This window comes from Colletes latitarsis, chromosome 4, assembly GCF_051014445.1.
Source record: "Colletes latitarsis isolate SP2378_abdomen chromosome 4, iyColLati1, whole genome shotgun sequence".
NCBI classification, from domain to species: domain Eukaryota; kingdom Metazoa; phylum Arthropoda; class Insecta; order Hymenoptera; family Colletidae; genus Colletes; species Colletes latitarsis.
Genome location: NC_135137.1, coordinates 31,662,314 through 31,682,273, shown reverse-complemented (window position 1 = coordinate 31,682,273; position 19,960 = coordinate 31,662,314). Strand labels below are relative to the sequence as shown.

The 19,960-nt window shown below is 36.5% G+C and overlaps 1 protein-coding gene across 4 annotated transcripts in view; it reads left to right on the top strand.

Annotated features, from left to right (window-relative positions):
* Nucleotides 1-8,066: 8,066 nt before the first annotated feature.
* Nucleotides 8,067-19,960, top strand: part of LOC143340790 (uncharacterized) — a 509,578-nt gene continuing 497,684 nt past the window's right edge. For 2 of the 4 annotated variants that reach the window (XM_076763086.1, XM_076763085.1), the window contains exon 1: nt 8,069-8,629. The gene's annotated coding sequence lies outside the window, so the exon portion shown is untranslated. Of the gene's footprint in view, nt 8,630-19,960 lie in introns of all 4 variants that reach the window. The other 2 variants (XM_076763092.1, XM_076763087.1) reach the window with 2 other exon arrangements.

Genomic DNA, 19,960 nt, shown 5'->3' with positions numbered 1-19,960 from the left:
GGCAGACTTGGGAAACTCCTCTTTTCCTTTCGGTCACGCGTCACTTACCAAGCATCGTAGGGGTCCGCCATGAAATACTCGAGCTCTTTGTAAGTCATAGTTTAGTAGATTTTATTCGCGTCGTTTAATAACGAAAACGATTATCGTTTTATCCTTATTCTGTGGACAATTTTTTGGAGCCGCTCGTCCGATAGTAATTTGCACGGCTTAAACGCGTCGCTCGCGAATAATTTCTTCGCAAGTATCACGTCGACAAGCATAAAGATACTGAATTTGAATGATATTCCTTTAGAAATAACTCATGACATTGTCAGCGAATTTATCAAAGGGAGGAAATATGTACTTTCTTTTAAGAGCATGAAAAATGAGAGCATTTTTCTGTTTCTTTTGTGTACCGGAGAGAGAAATAGGTTCTTATTTCACGTTTCTTACGAACGAAGCTACGACGCAGTTTACCTCTTAACAACGCGATTACATTCTTTAACGCGCCTCGAGCGTAATAAATTAATTATCGAACGAAAATTTTACGGAATTAACGAGCACGATTTCTAGCCATTCTTCTCATTTATGAATGAAAAGAAGAAGAATGTTACAAATTAAGGGGGCAGTTTGGTAATTTTAGATAAATGAAACTATTATTGTTTTGGATTTTTTCAAATTATGTAATTTCGAAAATGTATTTTAAAAACGTTTGGTTTGAAAAAAAGGAAAAGTAGTTCAGATAATTCGTGTTTGTACAATTTAGTGTGATTTTTTGTTTGGTTTGGTTGGTTCAAGTTTGAATTATTGTGTATACACAATAATATTTGAACGTGTTATTAAATTATAAAATACATCAAATGTTATTGATAGATAAATTTACACACCCTACAGTTACCCAAACTTGGTATATGTATAATTCAAAGTCGCATCTCGATAAGGTTAGGGTTAAATAATATACGATATGGTCATAGGCGTTTAAAGTATATTGTATTTAAACGTTTTCAAGCAGGTTTATTGGTTTTCAGCAAGGAAATTATAATTCAAAAATCTCCAATGGTAGAACTGTACAAAAAGTTCACGGAATTAATTAAAAGTTGTGTTATGAATAGTGTAAAAGCGTTATTGTTAACTGTAATGTCAGTACGACGGCCATAAGACAACTTTTAATTAATTAAGAAAACTTTTTGTACAGTTGTTCCTGCCACTGCGGCACATATTTGTTTATAATTCAGACTTTTAAATCGTAATTTCCTTTCTAAAGGGGGCAAATAAACTTCGAAACCATTTAAATACAACGCCTTTGACACGACTGTACGTCATATTATTTAAACTATACATGCACGAAATATTTCCAAGACTTCATACATCAGGAAAATGTAAATAAGTAATGATCAATTTTTTATTTAAAAATTACTATTTTATTTTAGTTGTCTTCTTAATTTTATTATTTGTTTCTTTTCGTTAACCAACCATATGTGGAACAATTTTGAAAATCGCAACGATATTAATATATTAATAATTTTATTCATTTTCATCGATTTATTCCAAAGTAATTTTTTATTTAAAATATTTTTATTTAGGAAGAACAAATTACACAAATTTTAGAAATTGATGAAAAATAAATTATTAATACAAATTCCATATTATTTAAGTGATACAGATAATTATATTATAGCAAATCCAATAATTATACCAGAACATATAAATAAAATAATGAATGGAAAAATAAAATGAAAAGAATAAAATCGATTTAATGAAACTATGCACACAATGGAGGCAAAGTCTCATCGTGTTTCGAATTAAGAAGACTAGTAAGAAGAAATTGTTTCCGGAAAAATAGTACACATTTCATTCAGGAATTTTCTGATCCAGTTATTCTATCGGGGATAATTACAAAAACCGCTGAATTTTCGGCTCAAAATGGCGGATTGTCCTCTTAAGTTTGAAGAGAATCAATGAAAACGGCAAGAGATATCCAAAGAAGAGAAATGATCGTATAGGAAATGACAATATCCACTTGTTACGTCGTGGAACGTAAACCTCGATGGTTTGTTCTCGTGATGCGAGGATAAGGAGGAGCGAGAAGAGGGTGAACGCGAGATGGGATGGAAAGAGAGAGAAATCACGAGGAGCGGAAAATGGGAATATCCGTATGTCGAAAGAGATAAGTGAAACGACGATTGAGCTTAGCGGGAAAGAGAAAAAGGCACGACGGTAAGCGTTGCCGTTGCCAGGGCAATGAATCGCAGATTGACGCAGGCGTCACGACGTCCGGCCACGCGCATACCCGTTCTCTGCTGTCTTCCACCCACGTCGAAGCGTGCCGCTGCTTAAGGCATGCACTACAATAGACGTTTTCTCGTTCGACGCAGTTGGTTGAGCTTACGAGGTTTGCCGCATTATGATTTCCACGTAAAAGTCTTTTGCCGCGGAAGGTGTCAGTGTTCCTCGCAATCTTCCGAGCAGTTAACTATACGTAAAAGCACCCAATATCATCTAACAAACTATCCAAATGCTATGAAAATTTCTAGTAAATATATTTTCCTCGTTCACGAATGTTTCTTATTTTTTCTAGTGTCGAACCACGTTAACCCCTTAACGTCTAATTACAAGTATATTTTGAAACGTATACTATCTCATTTTGTTTTACTTTGTAGATTTGTTTTTCATGGGGTTAAAGACTGTTGTGTAACACAGAAATTAATTTATAATTTCCAAAAATCTTCTCCGCCGTATTTAAAACGTTAAAATATAAATGTACGAAAAGAAATTTGATTCTCTTTTATGAAAATTTTCGTTTAACATTTGTGGTGCTTTTCCCTCGCAGTACGAAATTAACTCAAAACTCATTTAAGGATTTGACGTCGAACTCTTTCGCATCGTGCAAGGCCGCGGATCGAGTTTCGTTTTTCCGACTTGGAATAGTCAGTATATTTACTATCCAATGTACGTAATATGATTCTGTTATATAGAGCGTATCGTATTCCAGCAAACCGTGTTAACGTCAATAACGAGCACTCTCTGTTAATCCAGGCTTGAGCGCATTTAATTCGTAACATGTGCGCAAAATTCACGCTCATCAAACACCTTACCGCTGAACTTGTGTCTGATAAATCACTGTCATAGCTCCGCTAGCATCTGATTTGACGCGTCTCGACCTACTGCCTGAAAGTAAAATCTATATTTCACGCTTTACGAGTGCCAGACGCGCAGCAGCGTCACGGACGAGGCAAAGTTACATCGACCGTGGTGTCCTTGCGATGTTTCCTGAGGGTTCTCGATTTAAGAAATTACGATAAGGTCCCTGAAACATCGCGGCGGAAGTACAAAGAAAAATTAGACCGGATTGCCTGTGAAATCTCGAATCGATGCTCGACACGGCCGTTTCGTCAGTTCCCGAACTTTGGCCCATTTATGCTTCGATTGGAGCGGGGTTGGCTAAATTTTATTCTTAATAAAGAATAATGAATAATGAATAATATCTCTGGAACCATTCACGAAAATGGAAAGACGATTTTATTGAACGAAAATTTATTCCTTATTCGTTAATAAATCTGTAGCGTTCTTGGAACCGGATTTATTGAATCAGATTGGGCTATCGTTTTATTTCTTTTTTGAAATGTAAATAAATGTGATTGATAAGCGCTGTTGTTGACAAACGGTGTTCATTTATGGATAGTTCATTACAATTTTGCAACAATTTGCACTCGATAATCGGGACAATTTCAATAACTTGTTAATTAATATTTTAGCAGATTAAATATTCAAATTGTTAAAATCGATGTTGTTGCTTTTAATAATTGTTAGTCTCTAGTAAAATAAACTTCGATTGAAGCTATCAATTACTATAAAATCGTTAAAATACCTTTTATGAAGAATTCCAAATTTATTATTAATCATAAAGAACGTTTATTCGAATAAACATTTATTGAAATAAGTTTATTCTATAAATTAAATCCCTGTTTGTTATTCATGTTTAATATTTAGCTTATCTTTTACTTTGACGAATTTATTTAAATAAAATTTTGTTTCAATAAGAATTTATTTAAATAATAGCCAGATTTTTGCCAAAGTAAACGTTGCATAGTAAACTAGATTTTATTCGTAGCACAACTAAAATAATCGACTGATTTCAATGAAAATTGCTCGTAGAAATGTTCAGTAAGTACTTTTTTTAATATTTCTATCTAATACCTACCTGTAAAAACTGCATGATAGGGTTTTTCCTTCGTTCTTAGATAAGATAATGTGTTGAATGTAATTTAAGAAAGCCAAAGTGTCCAATTAACGCAGGTGCAGTCTTGCCTCTTTACTTTCATTCACGTTTTAAACTTTCTTTTAATATGTAATCTTCTTTACTGCAGTTTAGTTTAAAAATAGATCTGACTTTTAAACGTGCGGACCTTTTCTTTTTGTATCTTACATTAATACTTATTTTAAGAAGAAAATTGAAAGTTTCGTTTCTCTTTATTTTTCTTTTATACTTTTCTATATTACTTAATAAAATATTTATTTTTGTACAATTACTACAGTTTTAATTGTTGGTTTTTAAGATCTTGAGTGTCTGATACTAAAAAGTATAAACACCGTGGAAAGAATAAATGTTTTTGTTGGATTGTCTTTACTATCAGCTAAACTTAATTTTTTTATTTATATTCGATATCTATATACCGTCATACTAATATATTAATCAATATATTTATTTCACTTATGGTAATCTGTTCCTATAATTATAGGTTTTATAATTATATTATTCCACACGTTGTTTTCCCTTGTTCGTAATTTGCATTAAAAAACTTCGTACACGTTTTTCTCGGATTCGTATTTTTCAAATTTGTTATGCAATATAACTCAAAAACTAATGGATCGATCAACTTTGCACAAAGCCCATTCAACGCTTTATAAATTTTGTTCAGACAATACAGAATCAATTTTTGCATTGAAAAAAAATTCATTTTTTCAAACAGAAGGAATTGTTCGATACTTTATATTTTTTTTAATACGTGTAATTTCAGGGTAAATTATTTAGTTATGAACAAACATTCTATTTTTCGCTTTTGCGACAAACACGACTACACACTACTCAATAAACAGTAAACAAAATTTGAAAAATATTTTCTTTGTATTTTAAGAATTTTATTTTATATTCTAGAAAAGTATATTTGGATATGATCGATGGTCTTTTCAATAAAAATATAAAACTTTCACATAAGTTATATATTTATGAATTTTTTAGAGGAAATTTATACCATCAGTTAGAATGATTTTTGTATTATGTAGAAAGTATTCGTCAATTTTTATAAATGTCTATATTTATTTCTAATGGAAAAAATGGGGGTATTTTAATCATGCGACTTTCATTTGAGATATTCATGCCATGTCAAGTTTTTTTTAGTTACATTTTTCTTAGTGGGCAATATTTCAAGAATTTGAGATAATACTGCTAACCACTTTTATGTGTTCATCTCTGAATAAATTTGACCAAATAAAAACGCGGATATTTATATTATAAACAGTCTGTTAAAATTTGAAGTCGACGGGTCGTATTCTTCAGGAAACATTCACTGTGTTAGGTTAAAAAAAGCATGGTTTCGAAAAAAATGCGTTTAAAGTCTCACTGTTAGTCACTTACCAACAGGATATGCTCCGCGAAACCAGTTATCGCTTCGTGAATTCCAGTTCGAATCGAGTAAAATTTTAGGAAAACATTTTCAAAACTCCAATCTTTCAGAACGAGTATGAAACTTTTTCAAAGCTTAACACGTTGACCGCCGCGTCACTCACGTATTGCTACTCACTTATTATTAAAGATTTATGAATTAAAAAAATACTATGACTTTTAGGTCAAGTAGCTTCCAATCGTCACGGATTTGGCGAGCAATCAACGTGTCAAGTAAAAGAAAAACAGACGTAAACGGTTTAGGTATTACAGAGAAACGACTTGTTTAACATTTTCGAACGCGCAGCCCTCACTGAAATCAGTCGATTAACGTCACGCTACGAATGAATTCCTGGTTCACTGTTCGTCGTAGCGTCAGCGAATGCTCGCGCGATAGCGATTTAGCCTTTAACGCGCATTCCCCGGACGGGGAAAGAGCTCGCGAGCTGGCGGGCAAGTTGGTAAGCGAAAGGGAATAAAGATGGAAAATATCGGAGCGCGCGGGTTATAGCGTATGTCGTCGTCGGCGGGAGCGTCGACGTTGTCCGTAGCTCTGGTGGGAGGGAGGGTTGGAAAAGTTGGGCGAAACTTGAAGGAGAAGGAAACGTAGGATACGCGAAGGAAAGAGAGCCACCGGTGGTGGCCAACGGTTAGAGGAGGGGGGAGAATTGGAATGAAAGGAGGGATAGATTTGGTGGCGGAGAAACCGTCGCGGATGTGTAGGGAATCTCGTTGGCAGTGTTGGTAAACGTAGAAAAGACGAAGGTAACGGCGCGACGGATGACGGTGTGGTGGTGGTGGGACGATGGTGTTGGGGTACCGGTACCATCGGTGGTGGTGGTGGTGGCAGCGTGTCCCGACGCCGGGAAAGTTTCGTTGAGAAGAGCGCGGAGTGTGAGAACGCGGCGCGAGCGAGATGGGTCGAACGCAGAAAGAGAACAGAACGGTCTGCGGAAGGGGTAGCAAAGGGGATAGAGAATGAGAGTGAGTTTGGAGCGAGTCCGGAGGACGGCAACGCGGTGCGGGCAAGGTTTTCGTCTCCAGTTCCCGCTAAGCGGCCGACAGAATTGGAACGAGCTGGCTGCGTTACGCCGTTACGGTTGCACACGCGAGGTAACGTGTTTGTCCAGGTAGCGTGCGCGGTGTGTGACGACGGTGGTTGTTTGCAGCGCGAAAGAATGAACACACGAGGCACGCGCTACCGACAGAACGACCGGCCCGTTGGCGGCGTGTGTGACCGACCGAGCGCGCGGCCGGTAATAACGACCGTAATAGACGCAGTAGTGGGGGATTATTCTTGCACGAGTACGCGTGCTACCGCGGTACTCGAGTTCACGCGTGGCACTACGGTCCGCGGAGGACCGCAAGCGTGCGAGGTCGACGAGCGCAGACTGCTGTCTTTCTCTCCCACGTTTTCTCCTTCCCGATTCCTGCCCTCCTACGTCCACCACCTCCTACGTCTTCTCTGCCTTCTCTTTCTCCTGCTTTTCCTTCGTCGACTCGTACCCTCGCTAGGTTCGTCGTCTCTCTCTTTCTCGTATTCTCTACCCCTAGTGAGATATTGATTTCCCTTAGCTGACTCCCACGAGGCCAGGCGGCAGGCAACCAGGTACGGCTACCTCCGCAAGTAGACAGCTTCCGACGATGAGAAGGAAATCATCGCACGCGTCCTAGTATGCACTTTCCAAGTTTCAGCTACCCGAGGTTACCCGAGTTCCCGAAAACGCTACCGTGCGTCGATCGGTTGCCCGCAATCCCTCTGTACCCCGGATACTCGAGCGATGCCGCGCTTTTCTCTATCCTCTCGCCACGTGTTACTCACGTTCGCGTAACTTCCACGTACGGAAAGTTTTTCCGAGTACTTGTGCCGCGGAGCGTACGTGCAGCCACGGGCCTAATGGCAAAGTTGCGCGTACAATCGCAAGTAGGATTTTTTAGCGACTGCATCTTGACCCGCGGCGAGGCGTCCAACTTGCGAGCGCAACAATCGGGTAACTTTCGCATCGAAGACACGCGTTAGGAAATATTCTATCCGTTTACTAGTTCCGATGCTCCTCTGTACGATCGAACTCGATCTAAAAACTATCGACAATTATCATTCTATTCGTTTTGTTGCGTGTTCGAGCCGGCAATCTCGACATCGATTCTTCTTTGTTGCGCGTCCAACTTCTTCCGTAAGTAAATAGTTTTCTTCCGGCGTTGGCCACCGTTCGGGAATTCGTAGGTGTTCCAAGAAAGTTTTCCGAAGTAATCCGCCATCTTGGTTCCTGCGCATTGCTGGCCGGCGGATTCGCGAGTGACTTGAAACTTTTTTATTTACCGCGTTCATGCTTACACACAGAGACAAAGAAGGTCGGGAGAGGGGAACTGTTTCCCCTACTCAAACTCTGGATGGGGTGTACGTATCTGTCAACCCCCACCCGGCTCGTGCCGCCTGCCGCTTTCCAGTAAAGTTTTCCCGAGATCCTGGAGACTGCGAGCGTTGCGGGTTGAGGAGGGAGGGCGGTCCGCACGAGGGAGGGGAAAAGCGAGACCGCTTTCTGGTAGCGTGCGCTCACCGGGATCCCTTTTCAGCGAATTCTAACCTAGTAACGAGTTTGCTCTGTCGGTAACGCCGGACGCGTGCCAGCGATAAACGTGTCGCGTGTTACGGTGACAGTGGGATGAGCAAAGTGATAGAGGAACCGCCGCGACACGATGGCCACGCGATAACTCATTGACGATTTCTTTTTTTTTTCTCTCTTTTCAACCACGACCACGCGTACCATTTAAACAACGCGTGCAACGGGACAGGGGAAACGAGCGCGCGACGAGGACGATCAAATTTACGCAACGATGACGTTTCAAACTAGTTGTTTACGTCGGTGCTCGTGATTCCGTTTTATCCGCGGTGTGCGACGCCAGCCGACACGATGTACGAGAAGTGTTTTAGACTGGACAGGATTACTGGATGATCGTGACAAACATATATTACAACATATAAATCAAGTACGTATGTATATTTGAACCAAAGGTGGTGGTTTGAAAAATGTTTCTTCTCTCTTAAAAAAAACATTACCCGATCGACGAATTATTAACGAAACCATTTCAAACTGATCGCCGGTAGAAGCGAAACGCGGTTTTTCTAGTCGTTGGTTAAACGATTTAACGATCGTTTATCGGCTCGTCCCCGTGATCTATAACTGGAGATTGGATTCGAAACGGTAGTTAGGAACAGCGATGTTATTCTTCAATCTGCGTCATTCGACGCGAGTGTCCCAGCGATGCTCGTGTTTTTCCACGTCTCTGGGGACGGAATAGGTCAGCTGATCATTTACCAGACACTATATAACGTTGCTTGTTGTGAGAGTATCAACGCTTTTGATTATCGGGATTCCGAGCGCGCAGACTCAATGTGAGATTAATCCTCTGTGAGCTCACCCCTTCTACTATGAACTTACCAATACACGCCTGGTCGGACGTTCGAAAGTTTCATGAGCGTCGAAAAGTTTTGCGCTCCTGTAGTTGCGGGGATTTGATCGAGAACTGAGAAACTTCGTGCTTGCACGCGGAGCAATTGTTTCTTGGCTGTTGTATCGTACGTGAATGTAAGATGCGAGGTATGCGCGTTTGTATTTGTACGGGGGGAGGGGGACTTTCGTGTTTCGTTGGTCGTGGTGTTTCTTAACGCGTGAAAACGAAATAACGTTGTATCTATCGTAAACGTTTGCGCCATGATTTTAGTCAGGAACGATGATGGGATTCGACGTCAATGCGGTATAATTAATTTTGCAACTTATATTGAATTATATTTGGAATTGTAGATTCGGCGCGGATTAATATTATGATGCTTTGATAATAATGCTGAATCGTCGATGCGCGTACAATATTCGGTTTGCATTTTCCATTCGGTTACTATCTTGTTGCGGTTTATAATTCGCCCGTTTTAATTTCTATATAGATCGATTAACGTATACCTGGATTAATCTTCTGTCGAGCCAGCGCTAGGGTGCAACGGGCGCCGGGTTGTTGTACCAACAATTTCGACAAAAAAAATCGAGACCAAGCACGAAATCTCTGCCGTATGAAACTTGACGTCGTGTTCTCGGAACTACGTGAAATATCGTACCGGCCCGGGTAATTGTTAAAATCTATGTCATACCGGAAGAATACAAAGCATTCCTCGTACACGAGACCCAAAGTGATTTTGGAGAGAAAAACTGGCGCAAATTACGCTCAGCAGTTTTTCTGAAAAAAGCGCCCATATACCAGCTGCCGCGCATAAAACGCCGTGTTTTTGAATTGAACGTAATTGGAGAAGCCATACCCGCGTATTCGCTGTCCTTTCTTTTTATACTATAAATCCACGCAAAACATTCGGTAGAAAAAAAAATAAATATCATCTCAAACGTTTGACGCTAAGGTTCCTCGTGGCCCACGGCCGCGATGAAAGGAGACTTTCGGATAAGAAGTTCTTTCAATCTTTTCGCGCGCTTTATGCGCATTAAAGAATAATTTATTAACATCGTGACACTTTCGCGTCCGACCTGACGCGCGATTATACGAACACCCGTATTATTTTCACGAGGGCACGGATCGCGTCGCACAATGGGCGACAGAATTTTCTCCAACATTAATACGTTGTATGATAATCCTGTCCCCGTTTAGTAGCACCTGGAGTGCAAGTCCGATGCATGAAAAAGTAGAGAGGCACTAATTAAGCAGCTATCATTACGGTTCCGCGGTGTAATTCCGCGTTGTTGGCATTGTGCTTCGAATTCCGCCAAGTGGCTGTTGGCCGGGGGCTTTTGGAATCCCCCGAAGCGTGGCCCAAGGCCTTTCAACTCAAATTCCACGCGCGTGCGTCTCATCGTCGAGGTTGACGTCGTCGTCAACGACGTCGTCGTAATCCTGGACGCGTCCTGTTGTTTTCCCGCTGCGCCTCGCAAGAACGCAGCTAGAAGTTAATCCGGTGTTTCGTGGCTGTTGCTTCTTCACCCTGTATGCGCGAGTATTGCTCAAGGAGCAGCCGTTGCTTTTGTATTCTTCTTTTTTTCTTTTCTTTTTACACGCGGTGCACACACCCTTTATCCGATATTCGAAAAGGGTAAACGTGCCATGCGCTCGCGACTGATAATAGACCGTGTCGCAGAAAAGGTACTCATTAAGTGAGTCTAAATCTGCTAAGGCACATCTATCATCGCCTCTCGAGAAACTGGCTGAATAGCACTCCTATCGCGCGCGAACAATGCTCTTCCTAAATCTTTTTTTTTCGCACGGGACGCGTGAAGTTTGCTCTTAACGTGAATAATCGTGTAACATGTTTTACATGTTCACGGAGAAATTTCAGGGAACAAAATACGAGCTTCTTTCAATGGCTTTTCGCGGCGACACACTGTGGTTTGGAACGTTTTATTTAACGATAATTATTTCTTAATTTTGTATAGCCCTGGAATCGTGGAATATTTTGACAACGTGGCAATTATATTTTTGTATTTATAATTAATATTGCACTCCATTGTTTTGTGTAACTGTATGTGATAATAATAGAGGGGTTAGGAATATATTATGTTTCTTTTTAGTGTCACAGTGTAGTTTCATTGTATGAATATTTATTTTTTATTCGATGTTTCGACCTTCAGGATAACAATATTAAAAACTAGGTAACGAATATACAAATAGTGTAAATTGAGTATGGATAGGTATAAAATGATTTGGTTTCTATAAATTATAAATTTAATAATTATTATAGGTTGTGACATAAATCGTATCAAAACATCACTATACAGGGTGTTCGGCCACCCCTGGGAAGAATTTTAATGAGGGATTCTAGAGGCCAAAATAAGACGAAAATCGAGAATACCAATTTGTTGATGGAGGCTTCATTAAAAAATTATTAACAATTAAATTCAAAAATTCCAAATCGTTCTAAAAAAATTATTTTTTATTGCAGGGACCAATTATAATCATTTTTGGTCAATAGACATACCCTCGAAATCCTAACCATTTTCGAGAAAAAAATTCCTTACCGAAATTCTAATTTCTGGCCAGAAATGTCTGCCCGAATTTTCATGCGAATCTTTAAAACGTCATAACTTCTGAACGGATTGGACGATGTTAATGTTCAAAAAGCCAAACGTCGCGTATTTTGGTGTAGAATATGTAGAAATTATAAAAATATTCGAAAAGTTGGTCCTTGACCTCGCAAAATGAGAAAAACCCCATAAAAATGGTCCAATTTTCAAATGACTATAACTCCTACAATTGAGAATATATTTCAATGAAACTTTTTTCTGAAGTAGAGCCCATGGGTACCTACAAAAAAGTATTACACAACTTTTCTGTAGAGCGACAAACAAAATTACTAAAAATGAAAAAGGAATTTTTAAGAAAAATCGACAGGGGGTAGGTGCCTAAATTTTTTGGCGAAATTGAAAAGTTTCAAATCGTTCTGGAAAAATTATTTTCGGTTGCGGGGGTCAATTATAATCAATTTTGGTGAATAGACATACTCCCGAAATCTTACCCACTTTCGAGAAAAAAATTCCTTATCGAAAATGTAATGTCTGACCATACATTAACATGTTTCCCTGAAATTTTTCGACGAAAAAAAAAATTTTAAAACGTTCTGAAAAAATTATTTTTGGTTGCAGGGGTCAATTACAATCATGTTTGGTCATTAGGCATACCCTCGAAATTCTACCTATTTTCGAGGAAAAAATTCGAGAATGTGTGAAATTTTTCGACAAAATTAAAAATTTTCAAATCGTTCTAGAAAAATTATTTTTGGTTTCGGGGGTCAATTACAATTATTTTTGGTGAATAGACATACCCCCGAAATCTTGCGCATTTTCGAGAAAAAAATTCATTACGGGCGGAACTTTAAACGTTAATAACTTTTTAACGATGCCTCCATCAACAATTTGATATTCTTTCATTAAAATTTTTCTCAGGGGTGGCCGAACACCCTGTATATCAATATGAAGTAACAGATTTTCTGTCGAATATTATATGATTGTAACATAATTATATAACAAAGTCACTATTTTTTATTTTTTAATAGTATATTTTGAAAAATGTGGACATCTTTTCTTTCTATATTAATACATTTATCATCAAAGTTTAACTACTGTAGGAATATATCCTTCTTCTATCATTTTAATATTTCATTTATCCCTTTTAGTAAATACTTCCATTTCAAAATCTTTCTTGAAAAATATTTCATAAATATATTTTTCTTCTTCTTTTTCTCTTGTTTTTGATTAATTTATTTAAAGTCGCATCAGCTTAAAAACCATTAGTGACCTCTGAGAGTTACGTTTCTAATATTGAACATAAATCTTTTATAAATTTAATAGACAAGTAATCCCAATAATATTTGGATTTTACATTTTTTACATCGATTGTTATTATTGACTAATGTGCTAATGTTTCCTTCGAACTATAATTCTTGATAATACAATTTTTCTTGTTCAAAGATACTTTTAGTATTAGTATTTTATTACAATTTTTACAATGGTCTTTTGTTATTAGGTGAAGACGAATCAATCTAGTACGTCTTATTCTTAATTGAGTAATTAAGATTTGTTCCCTTCAGAATAACAATTTTTGTTAGTTTCCAATCATTATTTTTAATAAAAAGTCTAATAAATATCGTGTATGGTATTTATCTATACGATAATTTCGCAAAAATTTAATTTGTTAAAGAACTCTCTTTAAATAATTATTTTTGTGTAATTTGAATCTCAAAATTAAAGTAAAATTGATAAATATAACTTAATTTTAAGCGAAATACAATGAATATAGTATAATTTGTTTCTTGTTTATTTTGTGAATAGAAATTCTCATTTTGGGGGGATGCTTTTCAGAAATGTTGAAAACCATTGGTTTAACGTTTTCGATTAACTGCTTATGGTCATATTCAAATCTATCGAAATAGGATAATCTGAATTTAAGAAAAAAAATTATAAAAATTACGCAATGTATAACTATTGAACATTAAGTTTTAGAGGAACACGTGGGCCCCATCGAGTTGGATTTAATAGCAACATATTGTGAATTTCACAATTTACGTTACAGATACACACTGTCCGTTGTTTAAACAGAATAGAATAATGTAAATAATACCTTGTATCTGTATGTAGTAATCAATACGTATTATTATTGTTATTACTATTATTTGGGATATCCATTATTTCATTATTTCGTTGATATCTCATTAACTTCATTGATTTAATACTTGCATTTATTGCTTAGTTTAATCTCTCTATTAACCGTCTCTAATTTTATGCTGTGGTTACATGTTTTTATGTTATCTTAAATGGACAAAAATTAAATAATTGAGAATAGTCTAATAAACGTTGCATAATATCTTACAATTTTATTTATTAACTTAAATTACCCTATTTTGATACCACGAATGCGTGGTCGGAAACATTAAACAAAAATAATAAGTGGCGTGTTACGACTACATCCAGTGTTACTTATTTTAGTATAATAACATTTATTGTTTTACTGTTTTCTCTTTTTTTTTTTTTAAATTAAAAGGATTGCATTATATTCAGCAGAGACTACTCTGAACACAATATCTGTCTGGTGTTAGATACTCTTTCTTTCTCTTCTGAATAGACTACAACATACGGTTTGTAATGTTGTAATTTCCTTGCCTCCGCTGTTTACCCTTTGTTATTTAGCAACAAGCAAAGCGCACCTTAAATTTCTGTATACATATTTCTACAACAAACATCGCATGCAACATACCACGCAGCACTTGAAACGCGATTCATTATTATTTCCTTTTTAAACGTTTAATACAAATTAAGTTTACAAATTAAAAAATAAATTAAAGCATCGAAGCAATCGATGCATCTATCGCGTTTCGTACACTTTTTAAACGTATCGCGTAAAATTGTATCTCCGATGAAAATGCTGAAATTTATTAATATCACAATCGAACACTATTTTTGTCAAGTATTCGAATCACAACGAAAACTCGAAACAACGTCGAAATTGAATTGCGCCTAAACAAAATTCGCATTTAAAATAAACGTTACCTACGTAGTTATAAAAATGTAAATCTCTTAGGGAGAACGAAGTGGAAGTTTCTCAAACGTAATTTTATACCATTTGTAACTTCGTAGCGAATAACTTTACCGTAACTTCGATACTAAATAAAAATTGGATAAGAAATTGCTGACCTGTGTCAAACTTTATACATAGAATGTATTTGAACCCTTGAGTTCCTCCAAACTCTTCTATCGGGGGGCACGGTTGCCAAAGACTCGGCGAATGAATAATAGTGATGAAAGTTGAAATCATATCGTTCACTCGATGTATTCTCAAGTGAAACTAACCGCAAGTTTTAGCCGACTTTTAAACTTCTCTCGGTCGTGCAAATTTTATTCTTACCGTGTAACGCGTTCTCCTGTAAGTTGTAATCCCTGTATCATTTACTTTGCATGAGAATAACTCGAACGATGCGTACAAGATGATAGTAGAAAAATACTCACGTTCGTTCGTTCGATTTTTAGCATGTTTTCGCGAACGTGGCGATGAGAAACGTAGGTGTGCACTCAGTCATTAAAAGCTTTGTTTACCGGAAGGTCTGACATTTTAGAATGAGCGATGGATACGATATTTCAAGCAGCGGCATCCGTTCGATGGTTTTCGTGCTGACTCCTGGGGAAAAGGCACGAAATCGTTGAGAAGTTGCGGATGCTGGGACAGATGAATGGGAAGTAACAGATAGCCAATCGTGCGAGTATAATAGACACGCAAAAGTGGACAAAAATATTTGCACTCTGCCGATCGATTCTTTTCTAATCGAATAGGAAGAAATATCGTAACTTGCGATTTATTGTAATCGGGAGCATATTAATTTTGGTTTTTATTTCAAAGACAAACGATGTCCAGCTTTTATTTACATATTAATTCGTACGTTTCAATTTAATTGAACTTAAAAATGACTGGATAATCCATTTTGGGTAATGATTTAACAAGCCAAAATAAAATGAAAATCAAGAGTGATGAAGTTTTGCTATAGAGAGAAACATTTTTTAAGTGTTTACAAATTACTATCTATAGACTTTGGCAATAAATATCATTTTAATTAGCAAAATTCTCTTATGTGTATTGTAATTTCCTAAACTAAATTGCATTTATTGAACTGTGAATAACTTAAGGTATGCAAAGAGTATTCTTTATACTCAAAGGAATAAATTTAAGTTCGAGTAGATTAAAAGAAAGGATCACCTAAAGTAACAAGTATTAATTCGATTTAGTTAATAAAATAATATGAATGGGTGGATCTCGTGCAGTTATTTAAGGATTGAAAAATTTCTGTGTGTGTTTTTACCTTTAGAATGTCGTTTTTGAACAAACAGAGGGAAGTTTGTAACAACTGATACTAATGCAATTAATGTATTGGCTGCAGTTACTGCAAATATAGAGGTCAGTCGTCAAATAGCCAGAGATTGCGGAATCAGTCGCAATTCAGTCCATCGAATATTACAATTAAGTCAATTACTATCTATAGAAAATATCGTTACATCAACAAGAGACAGGAAACGATTTTCAACAAACACCAAATGAATCAAGACGATACCTTTTAATCTGTGATTTTGTTTCCCAACTAGATAACATTTACCAACACTGATCGTGTTAATTGCATAATCGATATTGTGTGTAAATATTTGTTATAGCATCATCGATAATTATCGAATCATATTATTCCAAAGGTTTGTTAACGACTACAACTTATTAAAATTTGATTAGAAATGTTTTAGATAGATTGGCTTTTGTACCATGTATATGTACAAAAATAGCAAATAAATATTAACAAAATGAAATATAAAAATTAAAATAAGAAAGCTTTCGTATAAATTCAAATTATTTTTCAATTTTTGATTGCGTACGACAGCAAATCAATGCAATATACTTTAATTTAATTTAAATATTTTGCTCATTTTTTGACCCTTATATTAATCCAAATATGTATGATTTTGTTTTTCATCATCGTCACTGCCATTGTAATTTCACAATGGTTCATTGTGCAGCAAATCGATCATTCTTTTGGCTTGGTGTCAGAGATTATAATGAAATTGGAATACGATGTAGTAAATGTAAAATTGGGAAGGGGGTTATCATTTCCTTCGCTTCGGATTTATTAAAAAAATACAGGATATTGAATTTTGTGATGTTTGCTTATTTGAGTGGAAATCTGCTGTAAAAATAAATGTTCGGCTTCGAAATTATTAACCGTATTGAATTACAATTCTTCTGCAATTTTCAAGTTGAATTTACCGTTTGTAGAAATCTGAAAAGTATGCATTAATTCCTTGGAACGTCTTTCGTAAAATAAGATTATTTACAGGGCGGATGTTTTTATAATTGGCATCATAATTACTATGATAAATACTGTGCGTTTTAGGTCATCGCTTTCGCGCTGTATTATTTGAATAAAGTCTATAAACAAAATCAACAGTTCGTTTTCTGTCGTTCATACATTTGAAAGAGTTTTACTGGCCACCTTACATTAATTTAAGCAACGGGAATATTCGACATTTTAGCGCGAATAGATTCTGTTTTCATTATAAATTTTTAGAAAGTATAAAATTACAGTAACGAGTTCTTTAGTTTGATAGTTTTCAAGTGATTAGAAACCAAATCATTCTACTGTACTGAAGGGAATTCATTCATTCTACTGTACTGGTTTATATTAATAAATAAACAAGCAGTACTCATTAGAGAAGACAAAGTCATTAGTAGAAAATTTGTACCGTAATGATAAAATAAGCAGAGTAACATCTGGGAAAGAAGATGTTATCTTAGTATATGAAGGCTACATTCAGAGTACATATTCAGCAATGATTGGTCTCGAGTGACGTGAAAGAGATTTATATATGTTTCGAAGAAGCATATCCAATAGATAAAATCGACTTTAACGTATTTACCAATTCGCATGAATGAGCACAATGTAATAAAGGCAAAGGAAAATAATATCGGTGATGTTTACCGAGGAAAAAGTTTATTTTAATCAAATGATGCAGTCTGTCTATTTTGCAACACTAAATTTTCTGAAGACACTAAGGGTAGGTTGTGGATTCAATGATTGTTCTGTGAATTCAATTACAATTATGCAGGTCCAGAAATATATATAAGGGATCATTGTAAAATTGCATAAACTATAATTGTATTGACATATTTTAGACTTGTATGTTATTAAAACTTTTTTATAAACCCTTTAACGTAGTTTCAGAACTCATTTCTTACAAAAAGTAATGCTGCTTGATATTATCACTCCATTTTCTAGATTGTAGAATTTAGAAAAATGCGAAAGGTTCTTAGGTTTTGTAAGGTTTACAATATTTACACTCACGTAGCTTATTACACAAGAATTTTCTAAATTTCTACAATTCTCGTTTATCCATCAAAAGTATTTTAATTTTTACCATTCTGAGAGTTTCTGGGTTAAGAAATAAAAAGGGTATATTACATTCCTACCGCTTTTACGCATTTAAAAGAAGGGAGAAATTCATAGATTTCGCAAGGTCCACAATATTTATACTCGCGTACCTTATTTCACACGAATTCTCTAAATTTCTAAAATGCTCGAAATTTATGCATCAAGATTTTTTAATTTTGGCCATTCTGAGAGCCTGTAGGTTAAGAAATAAAAAGGGTATCTCACATTCCGACCACTTAAACGCATTTAAAAAAAGGGAAAAATTCATAGATTTCGCAAGGTCCACAATATTTACACTCATGTAGCTTATTTCACACAAAACTCTAAATTTATTCATGAAAATTTTTTAATTTTGACTATTCTGAGAGTCTGTAGGTTAAGAAATAAAAAGGGTATCTTGTATTCTTACCACATTTACGGATTTAGAAAAAGGGAGAAATTCATAGATTTTGCAAAGTCCACAATATTTACACTCATGTATCTTATTCCACACGAAATTCTCTTCATAAAAATGTTTAAATTTTGACTATTCTTCTCTAGGTTAAGAAATAAAAAGGGTATCTCACGTTCCTACCACTTTGTAGAAGCAATCGTTGTAACCGTAATCAGATTACATTTTTCGTAACACTGTAGCAATCAACTTCGGGCCCGTAGAAGTTTAGATCCGCCACTGGTAGTTGCTGGTAGCTGCCGTTCGCTGTAGAATTTCTTCCTGGTGGTCGATCCAATTGTTTTCGCGCACAAATCTCCGCTATCATCGTCCACCCTTCCGGTTTTATCCGCCTCGGTCATCTTCGTTTTTCTCGATCTCCGAAATCGAAGTATCGGCATCAGCGCGGCCCCCCGACATCGCCAGCTAGGAAGTTTACGTCGTAAACTTCGGGTCTTAAGGGTGGAATTATAGTTGAGTAGAGCTTGCGCTAAGCCACGCAGTTGTTACCACGGTGAGCGCTTTAAAAGTTGGTTCTTGGGTGTTCGTGTTCGTTGGGGGTGGTCGGGGGAGGGGGTGGAGTGGCGACGAAGAAGCCAGAAGAAGCGGGAACGCGCGATTGGGTGGGAAGGGACGCGGGGACGTGGTTAAGTTGCCAGGAAACTTTGGTAAAACTGAAAAGTTAATTTCGTCGTGTTAAATTACTCGAGCGCTCGGGCATTAAACTTGCAAAAGTTGGCCGGATGACTGAAATACGTATCCGCCGCCCTCCCTTATCCTCCTTCGTACCGCGTTAAGATTTCTTCTTCTTCTTTTGTTGCCGCTACCGAGTCATCTAACGCGTGATATCGCCGCAATGATTTAATTACCTTCCTCCGCGTGCATTTCACTGTTAGAAAAGTAACAGGAATTCGATAACACCGTTTGTATTTACAAATCTGCGTTATTGAGCCACGAATAACCGCATGGAACAATAATTAGGCTATTACCATGAATTATTGCGGTTTATTTGACGTTGAGGAAATATTCGGGGTGCGGCAGCAACGGTGATACGAACGCAAAGGAGATGATTCCCCATGTAAAAGCAAATCTAAAATTTGTAATAATATTTTTTTTCATAAGATCTTTTTGGAGAAAATCAGCTACCATATTTGTTCTTTTTTTATATCTGCGAATATTCGATTTAAAAAGATGAAACCCACCTTCAAAGATTTAACATGTCTCGCATCATACTTTCAAATTTGAAATTCGAAAACATCCAGTAGTTGAATATTGTTTGTTAATTTGTTATTACACGTACGTACAATTCAAGTAAAATACTTTAATGTTGCAAAATATACTCACAGAATGCTGTAATAAAATTTTATACTAGCATATCTCGAAAACTAGAAGAAAGGGGAATCCTCCATTGCGTAAAAATTATTATTTAGCGAATTTTTGTTAATTA